We start from the raw sequence: 19697 nt of genomic DNA, 5'->3' as shown, positions 1-19697 counted from the left end.
TCCTTTGAAAGGCCACAAAGTTGAGTAGAGGCTGAAGCATCTGTTGGTACAGAGAGATGCCGAAGGTGCTGGGACTATTCAAACTGGAGAAAGGAAGGAAGACTGAAGGAAACATATTACTATTTATAACTGATAAAGAACATGGAGACATACTCCTCTCTGTTGTATTCAGTAAACGTAGAAGAGACAATGGGCAGAAACTGAAATATAAGAAATTCCACCTGAACATAAGAAAAAAAAAAAACATTTTGTTTCTGAGAGTGCCCAACAGGTTACTCAGAAAGTCTGTGCAGTCTCTGTCTGTGGAGGCATTCAAGACCCTACTGCAAAGGTCATTGGCAACCTGCTCTAGCTGGTACAATTTTAGCAGGGCATTTGGACTAGGCAGTCTCAAGAGACCCTTCTAATCTCACCTTTTCTGTGACTCTACACTTATATCTATTTCATTCATACCATACAGTAGCAAAATTTCTGTGGTAAGACAGAGATAGTGCTAAAGGCAATCTTGCCTCCAATATATTGCAGCTGTGTTAATTACCAAAGAGTGGGAACAGCCTTGCTTTCACAGCTGGGTGTGATAAAAGAGTGAATTAGTTGGTAGAGAGTCAGTTGGAGTTTGTAGGTTGTGCTGTGAGAAGGAAGGGATAGGAGGTGGTGTGAGGGACAGATAAGTTTAGCCACTGTATAAGGGACAGAGTTAGGTGGCTGTGCTGGGGACAGGAAGCAGTGAGCTGGGACTGCAGAAGGAAGAGAGGAAGGAAAGAGCTAGAGCTGTGGGGAGCTGCCTATAGGATTGCTACATAGAAAAGGTATGAAATAAGATAGAGAACATGGTGCTGATAATTGAGGCCCTCTGAGTGCAGTGGCTATCTTTACTCTGACAGATTTCTAGTGTCAATATCCACAACAGCAGCTTTTTGGAACCGATTTCACCATGACTGGTAGTTTCTGGGGTTTTTCTCCCCATTACTTCACAAACACTGCTCCTCCATCTCTCTTCAACTAATAGTGCCAGTTCATTTTAAATTTCAGTGGAGCACACCTTCATGTTCATTTGCTGTTTAACAGCCTCCACAATGAAATAGTTGTAAAAAAGTGCCCTCTCAAATAAATCTGTCATATGGCACAAAGACTTTTTTTCTGGTATCCTTTAAGGGAAAAAAAGTGAATAGTAAGCCAGAATAATATGTTTAATTCATTAACTTTTTGGAAACTTGCTAGTTTTCAAACATCTAACATGTCCAAATGTATTTTTATTGTTTTTCAAAGGATTTGGTGAGTTTGTACACTGTCAAAAAGAGAAGAGATTCTTCAGGCAGCAAGCCCTGTCTCACATGGAATCTGTCAACCATTGAATTATAGTTATAAATAGCTTGCTATACTTTTGTGTTCTAAAGATTCCAAAGTTTTGCATTTTCTCAGTGACATAGAATAGGAGCACAGATTATAGATAAAAGCCATGAAAGGAGAGAGTTTTTGAGAGGAGGTGCACACAGTATATAGGAAACTGGTAAACTTATATTAAATAAAAAATGAACACAAAGTTTAAAGCTTACACAAGAGCAGCAAAAAAATTTTACAGTTTTCTTCCAGTGATGAAGCAACAACATTACTACCAAATCAACATTTTTCAGTCATCTTCCAGTTTTCTTAATTTATTAATTATTTTGAAGACTGATTTGGAAAATATATTTGAGCAGTAGTGTTCACACTGGCTGATTTGTGTAGCTTCATGTTTTCCATACTGACATTCATAATTTATTTTATTAATGCTACTTAATTAATGCCTGCTGTTTAAAGGCATGCCATAGTTTGTATTTTAACCATTTTTTCCCCTTCATTTCTTTTCACATATAAAAGATCTCAAACTTTCAAACGCTGCTACTTCTTTCACTAATTTACTCATCACCTTTGCAATGTCTACTTTCACTATTTTGCAGATGCAATATTTGTTGTTAGATATCAAAAGTCTATTACTGTTGCTATTACTAGGACAGTAATTCCTTACCACTAACTTTATCTCTATTATAACATAATACATTTTGACCTTATGTGTTCTTACCTTTTTTAATATATCCATTACAGAGTGGGATTCTGGCTGGTTGTTTGGTTGTAGCAGTTAGGACTTAAAGTGGTGCTGGAGTGATGTACCTTGCTCCATGTCCATTAGCAGTTTGTACTATCTTGACGTAGCTGATGGTGTTACCATGTGGAGCAGGCCAGCAATCCACTAATGTTTTCCCTTTGTGGTTCATTACTAGATCTGAAAGTTTGAATCAATATCAAAAAGCTTGCTTTAAAACTTGAACACTGCAACATGCTTTGATTATTTTTTTTTTCAATAGCAATTGCTATCACAGTTTGAGCTCACAGAGATAACATCCTTATGTGGAACTCAGTGGAAAGGCCCCATTGATTTTAGCTGACCCATTGTGAAAGAAAGACAATAACTATTCAAAAACTCATTTTGATCTGGTATGTCCATGAAAATCACAACTGAATGGATTTAGTAAATATGTATTAATCAAGCTGAATATCTTTATACATGTACATATACAGAGAACACAAACTAACACACACATATGTATGTATGTAAATATTTCTATATGCCTACACGTTATGTTGCTCTGAGATTTAGGAATCACTGTGACAATTGCCTGATTCACTTGGCTTCTTTTAAATATTTGACTAAATTTTGGTAGCAGCACAGTTAGAAATTTACTGGTATTAGGCATTATTAGGTATTAGTAAATAAATTAGGTATTACTAGGCAGTTCATATACACAGTTGTTAGTCGTTGAAACTTATATCCCAAATTAACTGTATACACAATTGATGCCTTATAAATAGCATGTGGTGACTGGTTGTTCTTGGTTACTAGGATTGAGGTTACCATTATTGAGTACAAAGAAAATCTGAATGACGCAGAACTATTCTTTTTATGTGGATTTCCTCATTCAAGACTATGTTTTCATGCTGCTTGTCCCTGTTAAAGGATGGGGAATCCCATTTGTGCCCACTGCTGATCATCTTGGTTTTCATTTCTTTTTCATCCTTCTCACACATTTATCAGGATGTCTTGCTGAATTGCAGCCTCTTATGCCAATTTTATTTTTATGTTCTCTGTCTGCCATATATGCTACTTGTGTCACTGTTTGCAAGTTTTAGTGTGCCTCCCAGAGAAAACTGCACACTTCTTTGTCCCTTTGTTGGTCAAACATCCATTCACAACCTGAAGTAAAATATGTGCGTGCATATATATACATATATATGTATTGTTTAGCAGTCTTAAAAATATTTATATGTTATCTTTGTTTATCACATATATTTTCACTGGATGACTCTCACAAAGGACAGGAGGTTCAGCAAGGCCACCTTCTGCTATATTTAGGACATTAAGGAAAAGTTTAAACTTTCTGGTCAGTGTCCTTCTGGAAAGCTCAGCATTTCATCAGAGCATTGATTTTTAACAGCAATTCACTTAAGAAATTCTTTGCATTCAACTTGTGGTGATTTTGGATTATTTGACTATCCAGTGATGTTTATTTTATTAAATAGGAAGAATTGCAAATCTATCCTAAATTGCAAATTCATCTATTTGCTGCACTATCTTGTTATTTGCAAACCTTTTTGGTTTGTGTATTTGTAATTATTCTTAATTACTGCTAAAAACATTTTGCTAGCATCAAGTAGCTACAAAGCACTTGTTCTTACTGTATTCACATTTTTGGCTCACTGATGCTTCATACACCTTATGCTATGCCAGTTTATTTCTTAAGTAACTTGTAAAGACTGAACTGATCTGAATAACAATTGCAGGGAAGGTAAAGCAGAGTGTGGCTAACATATAGTCTAAATTTAAGCAGCAAAAGACACCAGACATGAGTTACTATACTATATGATGCTAAATATAGCACATGGACAGAACACTTTGAAAGGACGTGGAGAAACACAAAGTCAGAATGTCACTATATGACAGTGGTTACTTTTACATTTGCAAATGAATTCAGTGCCTGCAGACAGAAGCTCTAACTTGACTTTATTTCAAAGTGTCACTGGCCTAATTTAGTCCTGAATCACACAGTTGCTGCAGAAGACCTAAGCACTAACACTTTTCATAGTTTCTAACAAAACAGCTGAACCATTCTACTGTCAGTAAATAAAAATGCTATCATCTCCTCAGAGAAATTTAGTACCCTTCAGAATGTCAATGAAAATGAATCTGTACTGATTTATATTCAGACCTGTAGTCAGATGTTACACAAAGTCAGCATCTAAACTGATTCTGTTTGGTCCTCCATTTCTTTCTTCCATGAGTAGTGTTCCCACACCACTGTACAGCACTGCTCCCTTGGTATGAGACATTTCAATGTTGAATGTGAAGAAGTGTATACTTATTTTAAGTTTTAAAATGCAACTTCATTCTGCTATTTTCAGGCAATCTGGAGAAACCAAATCTCCACTGGGGCTGATGTGTGATTTCTGTAGTCTTCATAAAACTTGACACTCTCAACGCTTTAAGTCACTGTCTTAATTCTTATTATCTATTTGTAAGTAATTGAAAATCAGGACTATTTTTTTTTTTCACTAATAGTCTACAAAATTTTATGTAATGTGTCTCAATCGGATTTGTTGCCTCTTCATTTGTTTTTGTTATATTCTTTCCTAAACATCCATTGTTGGCTATTGTCAGGCTTTTGTGCTAGGTAATTCTTTGATCTCTCTCCCTAAAGACATTTTTATGTTCCTTAAATACTCAGAGTTTTCTTGAATGGATTTATAATTTAGTAGTCTTCACATTCCACAACATAGGTATCAAAAACTTATAGAACTTCTATATGTGTCAAGAAAATTAAACAAATAAAATATTTTAAATCATTAGTAGCCAGAGAAATTTTTTTCTACAGAAAATGATAGTAGGATAATTTTTTGACAAATTCTTTTCTCTATTATTTTGTGCTAGTTTACTCCATGAAGTTAAACTCCTTGTCAGTTAGAGATAAGAAGGGAAAAACTGGGAATTCATGAATAAAGGGGAAGTTTTCTCCATATTTACCCTATTAAGGTCTTTTATCAACTCAATGTGGAATTCTTGATGCTTTTTCTTAAAAGTGTTGTGCAAGTATTTTGTAAATAGTTTTCTTTGAGGCTGCCAACTAAAAGCATTTATTTGTGACTTTATTGTTAGTAGCCAAAATATATTGCTTTACTGCTGTAACACAAAGTAAGCTTTAAGTTTATTACTTCAACACGTTAATTAATTTATTAAATATTAATGATGAAAAAACCCCGACATTCGAGGCGTGTTATATACAGCTTCAGCATTGTTAATGTGTTATTGCCCCATTTATCAGCAGCTATGCATAAGATGTGCAAAGCAATATAACTGGCTGATGAGGTATGTTCATATACCATATGTTGTTAATCTAGTTAATGGAATAACAAATATGGGTATATTAGATGTGCGACCTAACAATATAAGTATATGTTGAAATATTTTATCTTCCACAGACGGAATGATTACACTGTCTATTTGACCTTAGGTTAAAAATGGAGCATGAATAAAAATCTTTCTAGAGTCATAATTAGTTTCTGTTTATTGTCCAAAATTTTGCACTGAGGAAGGATCTATACTGAAACAAATATATATATATTAAAATAAATATATCATAAAGTTATATGAAAAGTAACTAAACCTTTGAAATAATTTACATCTCTGTGCACACAATTTTATTTAATTCCTTTAAATTTTCTTCTTTGTCTTCCATTTATTGCTCTGCATCAATATGAATTGTCATCTTCCTTTTGTTTACTGAAAAAAGTGCCATATAATTTCAATCTTCTGAGCTAAATGTCTACTTGAGGGTCAATTTTGGAAGTTGAATTCTTTTTTTCTAACTTTAGTATGTGATGGTTATTGACCTAGACCTTGGAGGCTGGAAATTTAAAGCCTGATCCATTTTTTTGTTCATAATACTTTTGTACAGTTCCTAAACCCTTCTCATTTATTTTCCCTTATCAATATTGTCTCTAGTTAGTTCTAAAAGTGACATATTTATGAAGCAATGATTTAAAAAGTAACATATTTTATTTAACAAACCTTGTAATTATTTTCTTTGTTGTTTTAATAATTTAAACTATAGGCAATCAATTGTAATACATGGAAAATATGATATTTAAGATTTCAGATTGTGACTATCCTTTTGAAAGCTCCTGTAAAACTTTAATTAATCTAAGCAAATAAGCCATTCAAAGGGAATATCAAAACTAAAGCTGTAAATATTTTAAGGGTAATTCTTTGTTCTACATATTCCAACTAATTACTTCTGCTTATCCTATTTTCTGCTGGAATGTTGCATGTATTTTTAATGTGACAAGTTTATTACTCTTATTTCATTTTCATTCTCCAAAGAAATAAAAGTAACAAACAAAATGTGGGCATGTATTTGTAAAAGCAGTGTTTTTTTTCCTAAACTACATTGTCTATAATTTTAGATTCTTTTGCTTTAGTTAGAATATTACTGATTCTTCACTACTATTTTGTATGATTGATAGAATTTTGTAGTGCTAATAATACAGTTTATGGTATGTTTCCAAATACCTACATTACACTCTCCCACACTCTTGCATCTGGGATAGTATCAATGCACACGAAATGGAGAGTTAGCAAAAACATAGGTTTGCATGTTTTAGGAGGGATGTTACTTTCAAAAGCAGTATTAACGTTGTGTTAAAACACCTGTAGTGGCTGATTTATGCTTCAGTTCTGTATTTCTTTTTTAGAATTTTCACAGACAGTGGACACCGAGTTTAATATCAACAAGAGATCAATTCCCAAATCATTCATTTTACTCTACCTTATAAATCATATGCTTTGTTACATGTTTTATCAAAAATACTTTCCAGCCACATGGAGAAATGAGAATTTGGAGAATCCCAGAAATGCCCTGCAAGTTCTATGCAAATCCATTTTCAAGAAAATCGTTATTTCTATTTTTAATATGTCTGGGACAGGTGTGATGGTGGTGTCAAGCTGTTGGATTTTTTTTGTTGCTGGGAGAAGTTGTACAAAAGGATTGGGATTTACATTGACCAGTTATTGAATAAAGTGCAGGAGTACCTTTGAAATGCAACTTGGGTTTCCTTATTCTAGAAGATTACTTATAGAACTAGATTGAAGACTTCAGCTCATTCTTTTTTTTTTTTTTTTTTTTTTTTTTTTTTTTTTTTTTTTTTTTTTGTTTCATTCTTTCCTATTTTCTTAGCTTCTTTGCCACATTATACACAGTTTTATAACTTTTTTTCTCAGCTAAATTTTTTTCATAAATTGATAATTATGGTACCTTTTTTAAAAGGAATTTTTAAAATCTTTGTTGGAGTTAAGGAAGTTAAGGGCTTCGGTCTTTTTCTTCCCTTATGAAAATTGCAATGAAAGTGTTAAATAAAGACCAATTCTTTATTTTTAATTTGAACACAAATAGATAATTCCCATACATTATTACATTTTGTGGACTGATATTTGCCATTGTGATGTAAGTTGTCACTTCTTAACAATACAGCTTCTATAACATTGCTGACAACACTTTCTGTGAAGATCGTAATTGGCCTTAGATGCAGGTAGGGAGAAATTTGCTCAGCCAGTGTCAGCCTGAAGCATATGTATGAGAAGATCTTTAGATACCAGAGGAATCCCCTGAAAGAGATTCAGTTACAGAAGAGAGGAGTATCCTAGAGTTTTACATTCTGCTTGAAGTTGAACCTTCTGCTTAAGGAACCTAAATCCCATGTCCATTTGGATCTATCTCTGCACAGAAATTTGAAATGCCAGCCCTTGAAATGCATCACTAACACAACATGAATGAGGGTGGAAGGGGTCTGTGGAGGTCATCTGGTCCAACTCTCCTGCTTAAACTAAGATACCTAGAGCTTGTTGCCCAGGATCATATCTGGACATTCTTTTACTCTGTTCAAAGATCCAGACTCCACAACATTTCTGGGCAGCCTGTGCCATGGTGCCAGACTCCCTTTAGACACCTGAAGAGCTCTAAGTTCTCCTCAGTGCCTTTTTTTGTCCAAGCTGAACAAACCCAACTCTCTCAGCCTATCTTAACAGGAGAGGTGTTCCAGACCTCTAATCATCCTCATGGCCTCCTCTGGATTTGTTCCAATGGGTCAATGTCTTTCATGTCTTGGGATTCCCAGACCATGACAGTTCACTTTAGGCAACCCACTTAAGTCTATCCCTTTCTTATTTTCTGTTTATCATCCAGAGTACTCCAGTATTGAAAGAGGTTTATGGGAATCACAGTTTATGCAAAATTAATCATCTGCATTGTAAATTCTACTGCTGGAGCTGAGCAGTTATATTTCAAAATTTTGAGCATCATGTAGCTGAAGGCCTTAGGTTGAATGCCTGCCCAGCTCTGTTAGTTTAATGCAACTGCACCACACAATGTTAATGCTGTAAAGAAAAGTATGTTAAAAGCAACAAGTAAATCAATATGAATTCATAAAGCAAAATGACATTTCGACCCAATACATTATTTAATAAAACTAATTGTTTTAATTACCACACAGTATAAAAATAAAACTTAAATTAGAAAAATGTATTAAAAGTGTTATGCTATAAATGATAAATCATAGGGGAACCTATAAACCAATTGCCAAACTCAGAGAGAAATGTCAAAGAATTAATATATATATTGTGATGTTTTAAATTTATAAATACAAACCCAGATACTTCCTTAAAGAAAAAAAGGTTATTTTGCCTTGTGATACATATTGGCTGATTCTTTACAATCCTACTATTTATTATGTGTAATAGTCCTAATATCTTCAAAATTTTCAGAGGATTATTTGCATACCAATAAAGTAGTCTGCTTCTTCCATTGCAAAGTTTTACTGTATCTTGATTAATAATCTCTACATTGTAGTGATTATTCTGTGATTTTTCTTCTACTAATAATCTTCTTTTCAGCCTTCTGACTTCAGAATTCAAAGACTAAGGAATGAAATACGAAGGAATCCACTGATAACTCAGGTATATGTTCATGGGAAAAGCATTTTACATTTTCTTTTGGCATCCCCTACAGGGGTACAGCTGTGAAGACTCCTCCATGGCACTGAAGATCTCAAAATGGCTTCTGCACTTCTTTGGCTGAATCCTTCTGAATTTTAATAACAGCTAAAGTAATGGATGGTTAATATGAAAATATTGATATTCTCTTCAAGCAACATAATTTTATTACTTCAGTGAATATATCATCTCCTTAAAATAATGTATCTAATTACACTGCTTTGCTTGTTTCACATAGGTTTATTTTATCCCCTTAATATGATTTTTGTTTGGGTTTTGTGGAGTTTTTTTAAAATGATAATAACAGAGAAATAAATGTCAAATTTGTAATTCAAACAAAACCATGATAAATATGCTTTTTGATAATGCAGTGAGGTAATGTATAATTTCCCATCAATTCATAAGTCATGTGAAGATGAAAAATCTGCATAAAAATTCCAACTCCATTCCTTGAGAACTTGGACAGAATTTTTTCTCAGTATTATTATTAATTATAAAAACTTACTTCTTTCAAAAAGAGTGGGAAAAGCATTAGTAATATAAGCATCTTTATTTTTGTTGAAGCTGCAGTGTTTCCTAATGTAGAAACCTTTAATCTCACTTGAGGCACCTGGCATATCTGGAAACATGATCAAACCAGGCTCCCTAGAAGAATCAAAGGAGACAAACTAGTATTTCAGATTAATAAACTAGGAATTCTCAGTTGGCTACAGAAGTATTGGGCAGCTGCACTTCTAGATAAAATTTTTCTAGGACACCAAGCATACGCTGTTTTCTCACCATTATTAAACATGCTTCTGTGAATTTTGTCAGTAAAGGACCTCAGAAATGAACAACCCCTGTCTGGTCTATAATCACAGGACGTGCACATGAATGTGAGCTGAAGGATCTCTCTGTGGATACTTGCTAAGAATAAAAATGTAATAATTTTTAATAGAAATCAAATACGCTACTGAAAGCTGATGTTGATCAATGAAACCTTCTAAATGACAAATGATTTCTAATTGCAGATTTTGCTCATTCTTTGAATGCTCGTTAATCTCTAGTGAGTATAAGATGGGAGTACCTAGTGCTAAATATTAATACTTCCCATTAATCTTATGATTTTCAGTTAGATGGAATAATATTATCATATGTGTCCTGTCGGATTCTCTGTTGGACAGAACTAGCCTCTTCCTTTTATGATAGAATACTTTGACTCTTTACCCACACCTATCTTTATCTTTTCTTTAAATCAAGCTGCATGATTTTTTCAAAGATAAAGTTCACTGATATTTAAATAAACATAAAAATCACTATTATTTAACTGCTTCCCTCTCCCCTGTTGTTTGGTGGTGGGTTTTTTTTTTTTGTTTTTTTTTTTGTGGTGGTTTTTTTTTTTTTTTTTTTTTTTTTTGGTGTGTTTTTTTGTGGTTTGGTTTGGTTTTGTTTTTTTTTTTTTTTTTTTTTTTGCAGGTTATTAGTATTTTTCTAGAGTTAATGACTAGAATATTCCTTTTTTTGTACATGGGATTTATGAAGCTGAAGAAACAGCTCAGTGACTTGCTAAATAGGTAATACCCGCCTGCAGCACAAGAATACAGGAGTCTTTGTTCCCAAGTGCATGCTTTAATTTTATGCAATCTATTTTCTTCCAGGTATAGACTATAAACAAAGAGGATTCAATTTCATATATAGTGAATGTATTTGCCATGCACCTTAACTTTCTAAACAAAAGTCTTGAAAATATGCCTCATATTTAAATAGGAGATAATGCTGACACTAGTGACATTAATAAACATCTGCAAGTCACTGAGGTTATTTCTGTGTGTATAAGTAGCACAGGGACAGGATGAAGGTTTGCCATTTCTCATGCTTAATTGCCAGCACCATCTACAACATTGCTTTCTGTATGCCAGCTCTTCCCCAGGAAGCATCTAGGCTTGGACAGCACATTCCCCCAGGCAGTACAGAACAAACCCTGTGTGGTGATGAGAGTTTAAGCAAGAGTACACAATAAGGTTTTGCCACCTAAGCCTGAGATCAAAGAAGTGTCTCCTGCACAAAATAACATATAACTGCATCAAAATTGATTTCTTTAAAACTGCTGCATCCTTAACCATGAATCAATGTGTTTGTCTATAGAGTTATCTTACTTCCTGCAGTTCTTAGAGTGCATTGAAATAAATTTCCTTGTATTTCAGAGAGCCAAACATTTCATTACATCTGTAGGGCAGACTGTATTGCCAGGTACCGACTAATATCTACACTGGACCCAAACCTTGTTTCCTTTGCAACTTCTATTGAAATCAGATGCATCCCTACTTGGTATTTAGAATGCTCGATAGGATTAATGAAATAATACAATGTGACATCAACTGTTACTTAATTAGAAACATAGTGGAGGAGAAAATGAAGTAGTTTCTACTTTTCATCTTATAGTGTATCTGACTTGGCTGCCATGCTGTGTCAATAATTTTGTCTGTGCCATTTGTGCCATTTTGTCTGTGTCTTGGTTGAACATTTTTGTCCCTGTGAAATTACATCTTTTTATGATCTGTAAAACCTCATTTTAGTCCATACCACACTGTCTATACAATTTATGTTCAGAACATAGGCTGGATGCTGTTTCACTGTAGTATAGGACAAATACAATAAGAAGTTTTTTTTTTCCTCTTTTTTATAAAAAAGTAGACGGTTGGAGGTCCAGCCTCTCAAGATAAGGAAAAGTATTGAATTGACATCATCATATATTTCATTGAATAGTAGTTTCTGTGAATGCAAATACTGCACTGCAGTTTCCCAAAACATTTGGCAAAAAATTTTGGATTTGGGTTTTATCTCTCCATAAACATAAAATCAGTTCAAATCTTTTGTCCTGCTTCAGGGCAGCATTCAGCTGAAGGGTAAGGTTTCTCAAAAAGCATAGATTCATTCCAGCTGCCTTTTTTTTGCTGTTACTACTCCCTTATGGTAAACAAACTGCTAGTATCAGAAGTCAAACTCTGAAATGTTCTGGGGAAAAGCCTGATATATACATAATAAACTATTATTTCTTATAATAGTATTTTTTCTTATAATAGTATATTTCTTATAATAGTATTATACATAATAATACTATTATTTCTTACGATTGTCTAACCTATGTCTCACACAGTTAATATGAAATAATCCCATATTTGAAGTTCATAAAACAGATATTTATATAGTTAATTAATTACAATTAAATGTAATTTGGTGTTTGTTAACAGTACAATATTCAAAGCTACAAAGTGAAACTCTAATGTTTCATGTGAGCCTCTGCTCCTCTTCTCCCAGACTGAAGGAAGGACTGTATTCCACACATATTCTGGATGTGGAAAGAAAATCTTAGAAATAGTGAGTTAAATAGTTCTAACATTTCTCAAAAGTTTTATGCTGGCTACCTACCTGCTGCAGTTCTTTGATTTCTGTCTCTCCGTTCCTTTCATTCCTTTTATTCTGAACAGCACAAGGATACTGTGCCATCATTTATAATGCATCAGGGGTAGGACATTTGCGAGGTTTCCGCGGTAACAAGAACACCACATAGTTCATATTTACTAAGACAGAGTCAAGTAAAAAAATGAAGTTCAAGACTTTTGCCAGCAAAATAAGATCAAATTCAAAGATATAATTTTCAAAACTCCCAATGCCTAGTGTTGGCAGACATAATTTTAAGTTTTTTTCTTTTCTGAAAATAAATGTCTTTATAACACATCCTAGCTATCTCTCATGGGCCAGAGAAATTACTAAATAACTAAATATTCAATTATGAGTGTCTTTCAGTCCTAAGAAACTCATAAAAGGGCTCAAAAATGTCCCAAACATTTTATTTATAGAAACAACAGAACAGAGTGGGAAAAAACCACACAGGGCAAGTGTATCTTTTTAATATCATTTCCTTACATGCACAGGTCAGCTATTGTCTGCAAGGGTGTAGAGCCAGCAGTGTGTTTCTGGCCTCAATACACAAACTTCTGCCTATTAGATTGTACTATGCTGGATGTCAAAACCTAGTTTAGCTTTTTTTGTTCCTTTTGATAAAATAAAGGATTTTTAAGATATTCAGGTTGTTCATTAGAACAAAATAATAGTGAAGTACCATTTTATTTTGGCTCCACTTTAAGAAGAGGTGAGTTCATATATTTGTATATTAGTATATATTCATTGCATAAATACAACAGGATATGAGATCTAGACAGAGAAGATCAATCTCACACTTTTTAATTTTACAAATGTGAGTTGCACAATGATTGGATGTTTTTATTTATCCCCTAAAATTAGCAAAGTTTGTTAATTATGGATAAATAAAATTAGCCTTTTATTTAAATGTAAAATCTACTTACTACATTGTAAACAAACTCTTCACATCTTGCTTAATAAAAGAACAACTGAAATCATTGAGAACTTTTCTCCTGTTTCCAAAAGGCTTTATATAAATCTGATTGTCAGCAGGAAATATCTGCAGTGCAGATATAATTATTTTTTCTCACATTTGTGGCACTTGTAGAGACTTGTTTATACTCATGCCACTGTGACTCAACAGGAACTAACTCAGTACAACCCATATATCCTTCAAAACTGAAAGCATGCTTCTTGTTAATTAAATATCTGTGCGTGCATGTTTGCAATGACAATCTATGTGCTGATTGATTTTTTCTGTGCCCTCACTTCGAATTCCACTTCTATTCAGCTGTTAATTGAATGCATTTACTTCACTAACCAGTAGCCTCCTATGATGGAGCTAATGCACCAGTGGACAGAGGAAAAGCTACAGATGTCGTCTACCCAGACCTTTGATAAGGTCCTGCACAATATTCTTACTACTGTACTGAAGAGGTACAGATTTGTTGGGTGAACTGTCAGATGGATAAAGAATTGGATGGCTGGAAGGCTGGATGGCTGGATGGCTGGATGGATGGATGTTAGAGTTATCCATAGAGTTATAGTCGATGGCTCAACACACAAGTGGAAATCAGTAACAAGGAGTCTCCCTCAGCTGTCTGCACTGGGACCAATAATATTTAATATATTTTTTGATGATGTAGACAGGAGTATTGAGAGCACTCTCAGCAGACTTGCAGGTGACACCAAGCTGAGTTAGTGCAGTTGACGTATATGAGGGATGGGATGCCATCCAGAGACTGGACAGGCTGGAGAAGTAAGCCCATGTAAATATACAATATACAATATATGTTCAACAAGGCAAAGTATCAGTACAGACTGGGTGATGGAGGTATTAAAAGCAGCCAGGCAGAGAGAAGGATTCTGGGGATACTGTTGGATGAAAAATCGGACATAAACTACCATTGTGCACTTGCAGACCTAAAAGCCAAATGCACCAAATGTAGTGTCCCCAGCAGGTTGGGGAAAGTGATTTTCCCCTTCTAATCTGCTGTTGTGAGATTACACCTTGAGTATTGCATCCTGCTCTGGGATCCACTGTAAAGGAAAAAGAGGATATATTGGAGTGAGCCCAGAGGAGGGCTATGAAAATTATCAGAGAAATGGAGCACCTCTTCTATGAGGAAAAGCTCAGGGAGTTGGTGTTTTTTAACATGGAGAAGAGAAGATTGTGGGGACACCATATTTTGGCCTTTCAGTGTATAAAGGCAGCCTAAAGGAAACATGGAAAAATATTTTTTACCATTGGTCTGTAGTGTTAGGACACGGAGCAATGGTTTTAAACTGAAAGAATAAAAGTTTAGATTGTATGCAACGAAAAGTTTTTTTAGAATAAGGATAGTGACACATTGGAATAGGTTGTTTGGAGAGGTTGTAGATTCCCCATCTGTGGAAATGTTCAAGGCCAGCTTAGAGGAGGCTTTGAGCAATAAGATCTAAAGTCAAGCATCTCTGCCCAAGGCAGATCGTTAGAAATTCTTTAAAGGTTCCTTCCGACACAAAGCATTCTACAATTCTGTGATTGCAGATATGAGTGACATCATCTCATTGTATTAATACAGACATGAGAATAGTACAGAGACAATTTAAAATCTGTTTACTTTGAATTTAGAGTAATGTTATTTTGATCCTTAACATACATTCTATAATGTGCATTTTTAAATTTTGTATGTGCAACACTGAATAACACATTTTCAATTCATTCTAACTAATAATAAAGCATAGAATAGAAATGGAAAATCTTTTTAGCCTTTAGGCATTACCACTTTACTCATATAATGCACGGAATTTTTTAAAAAAGGCCAAATAGCTCTACAGACAACTGTGTGTTATTATTTTAAGTGTGATGTAGTAATTGATGCCACTTTTTCCAGAGATCCATGTTTTTTTTCAAAAACAGGCAAATAGGTATATGTAAATACATGACTAATGGAAATTTAAGACCTTTGTAAGGAGTTAAATTATGTCCTCCTCTGAAATTCAATTTATTAACACTAAGATCTTGATCCTGCAGATCTTTCTGAGGTGTACAGTACTCAGTGTGCACACAACGCACCCCCTCCCCCCCAACAGACTTGTTACTGCCAAACAACAGTAAATCTCAGATTCCAGAGCACAGTGAGGAGGCAGGAACCAGATGTGTCTATGGAGACAGAAGCTTAATTACAGACCTCGATTGTACTAGTAAGATCCTGCTTAATTGTGCATCCTCCTTTGATAATTTAGCCCAGCTGCTCTGCAGCTATAAGAGCCATACGGCATAATATGTCTCAGAATACTTCATGCTTTTAATAGAAAGATAGAGAGCAATGTGCAAAATAATGCTTAGTCCAGCCCAATATATCATTGCACATGGTAACAGGAATCAGTTTGTATTTATTTATTTTGTCTTCTGATAAATGCAGATTGAGTAACTGAAATTATAGGCTCCTTTAGATGACATCAAAGTAATTTATTCTCCCAGTAATGTCAAGGTTGTGGTTTATTAAAGGAGAAGCTGCTCCAAAATTTACATTTTTAAAGGAAAACATCACTGAAACTAGACAAGAAAACAGGTTGTAGTGTATTTTCTTATAACAGGAAGAGATTTAAATACATATAATTATATGTCAGCATACAGATGTTATTTTACTATGTATGAGTACATGCTGCAGAAATCTTCAATTAAAAGCTAACTTTGGTATTGCCAAGCTAAATGTCCTTAAAAACTTGTGATATCTCTGAGGAAGAATTCTGAAGTTCTTATTAGATGAGAAATGGGTGTTTTACTCTAATATGCACTACTGATAAATGATTAACAGAAGCCAGTCAATCAAGAAAAAAACCCGAAGCCATGTAAAATTCAGAGTCATTTACTTCCTCTGTCTCTTCTTCCAGCCCTTAGTATTAAAACTGTATCAGGACATATAGTCCTTTCTGTTTGCTTCTGTCCTTCCTAAGTTCCTGGCTGAACAAAATGTCTATAGGTGGTGCTGATAAAGCTTGGAGCAACCCCCTGACTCTTGTCCTTGAGTTCAGCCTTGTCTCCCTGTAGGGAGGAGTCAGAAAATTCACTTGAAATAAGTTTGTTTGCTCTTCCCTCATTTTCTCTTCACTGAATTCAGAACAATCAACTCTCTAATTACACATTTTTAAGTCCTTGTTCTCACTTTCTCCAGTTTTTATATTACACAGGGGAAAACATATAGAAGGTGAAAATCAGGAACAGAAGGCCCTTAAGACTATGTCGATACCATTAAGGAAACTATAGCTGGTACTGCTCTGGGGACCATGTACACACATATTAATCAAGGTGGCCTAAGATATGTTTTTTCTACAGTCCAAGTAGCATTTTCCGATGCTACCTCACCATGGTTTGGGGATACAAAATTGCAGGGATCGTTACCAATGAAATTAAGCTCTCCATTCCACTTGATCTCAGCACCAGAGAGTGTTTCTTCATCAATTTTATTTATTAGAATGCAAAATGAAAAAACCCATACAGGAAGCTACTGCAGGAACAAAGTCAGCATTGCAGCTTAATAGGAAGCACCCAAGGGTCTGTCCCTATTTCTGAATTCAAAGGGCACCATGTACTTAAAATGCAAAGGGTTTGCACATCATTTAAGGGACAGAGGAAGAAATCTGTCCTCAATTCACCTAGTCTACCACCTTTTGTTGTCTCCGTGCATGGTTTTTTGCCATATCAGGATGTGCAAAATCAGTCTTTGTTTTGTTCAGCAATGTGACTGAATTTCACCTTCTTGATTAGTTTGTTTTGTTTGTTGGTTGTTGGGGTTTAGGGTTTTTCTGTCAAACTCAGAAACTGACAGTAACAGAATGGAAAATCTACAACCCAATTTTCTGTAAATGTATCTTCTGTCTTCCTGCATCTCTCCTCTGAGTTTTTTGCCTTTTAGGATATTGTATTTTTTATTTTGTCCTAAGAATCATTTCTGTTGAGTTTTGTCACCAACAAGTAACTTTGTTTTACTATTATTATTGTTATCATGGTTATCACTGGATTTCCACTTCCAACAGCAATAACAGTGAAGAAAAATAAGGAGGTAGGAGATGAGGTACAGTGTTTTATGATGATACTACATTTTTTATGAATGCATATTTTGGGATGGATGCTGTAAATTCTTTTCTTGATGCAATTATGTGCACACCTTTTTGTTACAGGAAAGCCTGTCAGGAATATTTGAAAATATAAGTTGCGGTCTAGCAGTCACAGTTCACATTCCTTACTTTGATTCCTAACTACAACTCACGCTTTTGCAACAAAAAAGTGAAGGCAATTAAAATGGTCCAGATTTGTTATTGGAAGTCATATGTTAGTGACAAACCTCTCAAGGTAAACTCAATTAAGATAATATTTCAGTTGGTAAAAATAAAATGCTTTAAAAAATTGAATGTTCTTACGTAGGATATTTATGTGGGATGGTTTATTCAACTAAGATTTCATTTGGTCCATTGAAAATATTAATTGTATTAATTGATTATTTTATTAGTTATTAAGTAAAAAATTACAATGAAGCAATATATCTGTAGTTTAATTATAAGCAACCTTACCATATCACATTGTTTTATTCTGTTCTTCAACTGCAGAATACCTAAATCCCTTCCTAAAAAATTATAGAACTCTCTTCTGCTGCATGTACCTAATACACCAAGGGTATATTTCTGAAGAAATGAAGATTTGAAGAGAGACATGAGACACAGAGAAAATAAAGTGGTAAATTTGGAGGAAGGTAAAAAGAATGGAAAGAGTAATGAAGCAGAAGGTCTGTAGCAAATGGGAATAAAATTTGCAGGCTGCAAAAATTCCTGATTCAGTGAAGGGGACATAGAGACAGGGAAAGACAGAAAAACAGTCTCAAATAATATTATGGAATTTAGCTGTGGCCATTTGCTTATAATTGTGTCCTTTGAAATACCTGGATTTGAAACTATTTGATGAGAAGAGCTGATGTTTTTATTCTAATGAAAATGCATTATTTAGGTTACATCGCCAGTGGATCAGGAGTAAGTTGATCTTTAGTATCAAGTTCTGGTGTTGCTGAATACTTATAAACATTTTAGTTTATATAAGCTTACTTATAAGCATTTTAGTTTTCTTAAACAAATTATTTTTCATTTTTAAATTAGTCTCTCTTTTTTAACATCTCAGTAGTTTTCAGGCTTTTCTTCTTCATATTTATACCATTTCATATCATCTTGCCTAATAAAAATATTACCTCTAATCTCCATCTTACACTTCCAATGGCAAAAATAATAAAATAAATTTGAAACCAAATTACCTCCTCAAGCTAATTTTATTCAGGAATATATGAAAGTATCCAAAGCCAAAATTAACAAAATTAATGCTAATTTAATTTTGGTTTACTTTTATTAAATTTCATTTTAACAATAGAAATCAGTACAATTTTATTACACTAATGCTATCTGCAATATATTAAGCACTGCAGAAACTTTTTTTAGTCCTATAAGGTTAAATTAATAAAATGAAAAAAGGGCTATTTTTCTTTTCCTATCATATACCACTGGAAGGAAAGAAAAAACCCCTTTCAGCTTAGATGACGTATTTATTGACTTAAATTGGGCAAACCTTATTTTTTTTTTTTTTTTCATTACTGGAAAATTTTGAGTAAAATCACTCTATCACACACTTGCCACAGCCAAAAAAATTTAAAGAGAAGTTCATCAGAGGAGAAGATTACCATATGCAGGTCTGTTTAGGACTCATGAAGAATTTATATTCTGCTTTATTTTCAAGGTGCCAATGTTTTGAAGCTGTGTCCTGAACATGACACTTTTAAAAATAATTTTAGCAGCACAGGCTTATGATATCCTGCATAAGTCAGTATTTCACAACAGATCATATAAACATCTACATTCAATGCTGAGTTTTACTACTGTTCTTGTTAAACTTTACTGCTCTTTTAATGTGTTATCAGTCAAAGAAAAGAAAGAGAGAAAGAGAGAGAGAGAGAGAGAAAGAGAGAGAGAGAGAAAGAGAGAAAGAGAGAAAGAGAGAAAGAGAGAAAGAGAGAAAGAGAGAAAGAGAGAAAGAGGAAGGAAGGAAGGAAGGAAGGAAGGAAGGAAGGAAGGAAGGAAGGAAGGAAGGAAGGAAGGAAGGAAGGAAGGAAGGAAGGAAGGAAGGAAGGAAGGAAGGAAGGAAGGAAGGAAGGAAGGAAGGAAGGAAGGAAGGAAGGAAGGAAGGAAGGAAGGAAGG

The sequence above is a fragment of the Zosterops lateralis genome, assembly GCF_965231275.1.
Source record: "Zosterops lateralis genome assembly, chromosome: 2".
NCBI classification, from domain to species: domain Eukaryota; kingdom Metazoa; phylum Chordata; class Aves; order Passeriformes; family Zosteropidae; genus Zosterops; species Zosterops lateralis.
Note: the sequence above shows the minus strand (reverse complement) of the source record.